Raw genomic sequence first — 6,000 nt, 5'->3', positions numbered from 1 at the left:
CCTGGAGGCAAAGTGCTGGAGTGGTGAGCGAGGTGAAGTCTTGAGTTCGGAGGTGTGTCCCGAACTGCCATAGGGTAGGCCAGTTCGGAGGTGCATCCCGAACTACCGTAAGGCAGGCTAGTTCGGAGAGTGTGTGTTGTGCTCTTGCCTTTGGTGCTCTCGCCTTTGAGTGGCTCGGGGCCTAAGGGAGAGTTCGGGCTCCTAGTAGGGAGTTCGGACTGCTGGTAGGGAGTTCAGACCGCTGGTTCCTCCCTTTGGTGCTCTCGCCTTAGGCACGCTGTTGTGCCGAGCTGTTGCCTTTGCCACGTGTTGCGTAATTACAGGGTCAGGCCAAATCTTCCTTCATCAATTGCCCCCACTCCTCGTGCTAAGAGTCTTGCCCTGGCGCAGGGAGTTTTGCAAGGTGGTAGGTGGATTTGTCTCGTACTTTGAATCTTGATAGTGCGAGGTGCGTTGTCAGGGTTCTTTGATTTTCTCGAGCGCCCAAAGGGCGGGAGACGTGCCTACCTGCTTATAAATGCCAACAGACGTGTGGCGCGCGCTTATTTCGAATTTCAAAAAAGCGCGCCGCTAGGAGACGTGACAACGGGTCTTTTCAATTTTGAAAAAATGAGCCGCTGCCGTTTGAAAGGCGAGGAGACGTGCGCTGGTTGTTCTGTCAGTTTCAGAAAGACGTGCGCCGATGTTTCGTAAGTTTCAGAAAGACGTGCGCCAATCACGTCTCGATCTCAGGGGACATGCGGTCAGCGCGAATGCGGGCCATCAGATTGGCTCTGATCCGCACTGTTGGTTCTCGGTTACTATGGGTATAAATAGTAGGGGACCCCAGTTGCTTTGTCACTTCAGCGTTTTGCTTATTGAGCTCGCGTCCAAGTTTCAGCTCGCATCCAAGTCTTTTAGCTCGCGTCCAGGCCTTTTAGCTCGCCTTTAAAGTTTTTTGCTTGTTCCAGTTTTCGGAGTCTATTCAAACCTTTTTTGGGTGAGTACTTTCCTGGAATCCACTTTTTCTCCTTGATGTCTAGCTCGGATAGCTCAGACGGTTCTTCTAGTGGGTCTAATGCAGGTTCTACGAGCCGAGTTGCATCCCCCGATGGCCTTAGCGAACCTGAGGTAGAACTTGAGGATGAGTTCGAACCCATAGGCCGAGCCGTTTTGAGAAGTTTGGCGTCTACCTCTAGTCGAGGTCAAATGCTAGGCAGGTTTGGTCCTTTGACCATGATGCCCGAGGGGCTCCAATCCCTTATTACCTTTTACAAATTGCTTGGGGAGCACGCCTATTTCATTCTTTCAGGTAGCTTTCCATGGGAACACGATCATGATGCGATCGTGATATTTCGGGAGCAGCTTGCTGCAGGGCTGCGACTGCCTTTCCACCCCTTCTTATCGAGGTCATAAACCACTTCGGTGTTACCGTCGGTCAGTTTCACCCGAACTCTATTCGTAACTTGGTGGGGACAATCTCGATTTTTTTGCGAACAGGGCTTTCCTTTAGACTTGGAGATATTCTCCTCTATTTTAATGCTCAAGAAACAAGCGGGTCCTCTTCCCGAGAGTAGGTGGGCGTATTACCTGTCTCCTCGCCCGGGTTTTAAGCTCTTGCACGAACTTCCCAATAAGGTCCCGGCATGGAAGTGGGACTACTTCGGGGTGCGAAGTGCACAAGGGTGGCCTTTTCAGACCAGGTGGGGGACGGCCGCCCCTGATTCCGGTGTCACTCTTGATAAAGAGATGGTGAAGGACCTCCGGCAATGGGCACGGCTAAGGCTAAAATGCCATCAGTACCTAACGGAGGCCAAGCTTATTGCGGCCGGACTGAGTTCGGGTAGGTTCCTTGCTCAAAGGTTTTGTTTCGCTTTGTTCTTTCATTTTTTTCTGATGCCGAACTCTTTTTTGCAGGTGTGATGGACTCGGAGAGGACTCGCGGTGGACACCTGTTCCAAGGTATGAAGAGGAGGAAGCGGGTCACCAAGTGAACTCGTGCTGAGCTGCCCCAGGATGCGGAGCCTCATGTACCAGACTACATGTCAGAGGATCTGCCCATGGAGCCCGAGGTGGCTCCTTCAATGCAAGAAGCGGCAGGGGCCCCTTATGTCGAGACTACTCACACGGGTGCCCCCGCCTACTCTAGTGCTCCCGCTTACTCCGGGTCTGCTCATTCGCGAGCTGGGCCCTCAGGCTTGGGAGCTCAAGGGGAATTTAGGAACGTGTTGTCGCCGAACTATGCTCTTCAGAAGAGTAGGGAGGCTACCTTCCCTGAGGAAATCGCAGCGTGGACCGATCTTCCCTTGAACCAGATCGCCTGCCGTGTCACAACTCACGCTATGGTGGTGAGTCAAATTTCCTGTCGAGGCTTCTTTGTTTTTTATGCCTCTTGCTATCGTTGTCTTAATCACTTGTTCTTTTTGGTAGGTGAACTCTTCTATTCATGCCTTAGCGGCCCAGGTGGAAAGGAGTTCGAGGCAGGCACGAGCTACCGAAGAGGCTTTCCATGCCACCGAGGCGACTACCCGAGCTGTTGAGGTGGCTGCTCATGCTGTTGAGGAGGCTGCTCACGCTGCTATGGCCAGGCAGGCGAGGTCTCAGAGGGATGTCGAGGCCATGGGGGTGGTTGTGAAGCATATGGCGGACCTGAGGCTGGACCTGCAGCATCAAGTCGAATACCTTCAGGAGGACATAAGGGAGAAAATGCAGATCTTTTCCCAAGGCATTGAAGATGCTAAGAAAAAGGCTGTTGATGAATACATCGCCTCGCCGCGCTTTGATGACCTAATGGTGGACTCGTATAGGAGGGGATTTAAACTGAGCCGGTGGATGATCCGGAACACATACCCCGAGCTCGATATCAGTGCCATATCCACTTCGCGCATAACTCAGGAGATGGCCAACGCTACCGATGATGATCCTGATTCCAAGGGCGAGGCAGGACCTTTGGGTGTCGTTGAAGTGCCATCTGATGAGGAAGAAGTAACTCCGGGCTTGTGAATTTCTTTTTTTTTATCAAATGTACTCTTCCTTATCTTGCGATTGAATGGACTTTTCTTTTGGTTAAGTCTTGATTGTACTTTCTCCCGAACTGACATATTTGTCGAACTGATAATATGCCCGATCTGTTTCTTGCCTGGGTTGTTGCACTCGCGCGACCTGTTTCGATGTTTAATACTTAGTCTCCACTTCGCCTGAGTCTTTTGGCTGACTTTTCTTTGCTTGCCTATGTCGAGATTCCTCCGTTAGCTCGGCATCTTGACCTTTTGGCTCTTGTAGCGATTTTGTCCACTTCGCTTGGCGGTCTATAGGTAGTATCGCCTTAAGTTAACGATGTTCCACGCTCGGGCTACTTGTTTGCCTTCTAAGGTTTCGAGATCGTATGCCACTTCGAGCGCCAATAGGGCCCTTCCCAATTTGGTCCAAGTTTGCCCACGCCGAGTTCAGGCACCATAATCTTTCGAAGAACCAGGTTGCCGACTCGGAAGCTTTGCTTCTTTACTCTGGCGTTGTAGTACCGAGCTACTTACTGCTGATAGGTCGTTGTCCGGATGTGCGCGAGGTCTCTTACCTCGTCCAGTAGGTCAAGGTTGGTACATAACTCGTCTCCATTTGTCTGATCGTCATATGCTTCTAGTCGTACTGTAAGTATTTCGATTTCTGCTGGGATTACCGCTTCAGTGCCGTAGATGAGGTTAAAGGGGGTCTCTCCCGTGGTGGTTTTTCTATAGTTTGGTGAGCCCATAGAACACTTGGTAGCTCGTCCGCCCACAACCCTTTAGCTCAGTCTAGTCGTGTTTTTAGTCTGCGGAGGATGGCCCTATTCATTACTTCTGTCTGACCGTTTTTCTATAGTTTCAGTGTCGTAGGTGAAGTTCTGACGAATTCCCATATTTGGCACCATTCTCGGAACTTGATATCCTCGAACTGTTTGCCGTTGTCAGAGATCAGTACCCGAGGTAGCCCAAAGTGACATATTATGTACTTCCAAAAGAAGCTCTATATGTTTCGGGCTGGCAGTTCAACTTCTATCCATTTTGTGAAATAATCTACTACCAACACCAGGAACTTTCTCCCACCTGTTGCTGGCGGGAATGGCCCTAGGAGGTCAATGTTCCATTGTAAAAAGGGCCATGGGCTGGTGAGGTATTTGAGGTCGGAAGCAGGCTGATGGTGGATATTGGCGTGCTTCTAACACTTGTCGCATTTTCTGACGAGCTCGACGGCTTCTGCCTTCATCGTTGGCCAGTAGTATCCTTGTCGAAGTGCCTTTTGGGTGAGGGATCTGCCCCAGGTGTCCGCCGCACAGACCTTCATGAGTGTCGCAGAGTACGAGCTCGGCTTCGGTAAATCATAGGCAACGCAAGTAGGGGAGCGTATAGGACCATCGGTACAACTATTCGTCTATTATGATGTATTTGGCTGCCTGGCGCTGCACCCTCTTGGCCGCATTGCGGTCCGCAGGGAGGGTTCCATCTAGCAAGAAGCTCGCGAGTGGGTCGATCCAGCTTGGCTCTGCTTCAATGACGAGAGCGACCTCCTCTGCCCCACCGAGAATGCTAGGCCGAGGTAAGTCATCTATGTTCACGGCTCTCATGGTGTTGTGACTCGTGCTGGCTAATCGGGACAAGGCATCGGCCTCAGTGTTCTCTAACCTCGGGATTTGCCTGATGAAGTGTGATTAGAAGTTCAGCAGAGCCTCTTTTACTTTCGCCAAGTATGCGATCATAGAGAGCTTGCGTGCTTCGTACTCGCCCGTAACCTGGTTGACCACAAGTTGGGAATCACTGCAGATGACTATGTGCTTTGCTCTTACCTTTTGCGCAAGGTTTAGCCCGGCTATCAGTGCCTCGTACTCTGTCTCGTTGTTGGATGCCGCGAACTCAAAGCACAGTGCGTATTCCAATTTTGTGCCACCCGGGCCGCATAGGACTATTCCAGCCCCGCTGCCCAACTAGTTCGAGGAGCCATCTACGTGAAGGATCCAGGGCTCCTCATCCTAGTTCGCGCTTGGCCTAACCAGGAGAGATGCCACACTGATTGCTACTTCACGGGGTTCAGACCCTATTGGCTCGGGGGCTCCAAGTTCGTCCGAACTGGGGATCTTGGGCTCAAACGGCCTAGGGGCTTCGATGCTGAATGTGCACTCGGCGATAAAATCTACTAAGGCTTGGGCCTTAATGGCGGTCTGTGGCTTGTATTGGAGGTCGTACTTGCTGAGCTCGATGGCCCCTATCGTCAGTCGACCGAAAACTTCGGGCTTGAGTAAGACTTGTCTCAGAGGTTTGTCAGTCAAGACGACGACGGTGTGAGCCTGGAAATATGGGCAGAGTTTCCGAGCTACAATTATCATTGCGTATGCTAGCTTTTCTATCTGTGGGTATCTCGCCTCTGCTCCCTACAGAATTTTACTAACATAATAGACAGGCCGCTAGACCTGATGTACTTCTTTTATTAGTACCAAACTGACCACCTCGTCGCTCGCCGAGAGGTACAATTCTAAGACCTCACCCTCCTCGGGCCTGGCTAAGGTTGGCACAGTGGCGAGATAGCTCTTCAGCTCGATGAACGCGAGCTAGCAATCTTGGGTTCATTCGAACCCTTTGCCTTTGATTGCCTTAAAGAAAGGCAGACAACGGTCTGCCGATTTGGACATGAAGCGGCTCAGAGCGGCTATGCGGCTGTTTAGCCTCTGAACCTCTTTTACCTTTCGGGGTGGTCTCATATCTAGGATGGCCTTTATCTTGTCCGGGTTGGCCTCAATACCACGCCGGTTGACAATGTACCCTAGGAACTTACCCGATGTGACACCGAAGACACATTTGTTGGGGTTCATTTTCATGATAAATTGACGCAGAATTTGGAAGACATAGTCTAAGTCTTGTATTAATTCATGTGAGAACTGCGTCTTGAAGACCATGTCGTCTACATAACATTCTATTTTCATGCCAATTAAGGGCCGAAAAAGCTTATTTACAAGTCTTTGGAAGGTTGCCCCAGCATTCTTTAGTCTGAAGA

This window comes from Nelumbo lutea, chromosome 6, assembly GCF_056320005.1.
Source record: "Nelumbo lutea isolate HS-2025 chromosome 6, American lotus-T2T, whole genome shotgun sequence".
Taxonomy (NCBI): Eukaryota; Viridiplantae; Streptophyta; class Magnoliopsida; order Proteales; family Nelumbonaceae; genus Nelumbo; species Nelumbo lutea.
The sequence above is the reverse complement of the archived record's forward strand: the minus strand, read 5'-3'. Positions refer to the sequence as shown.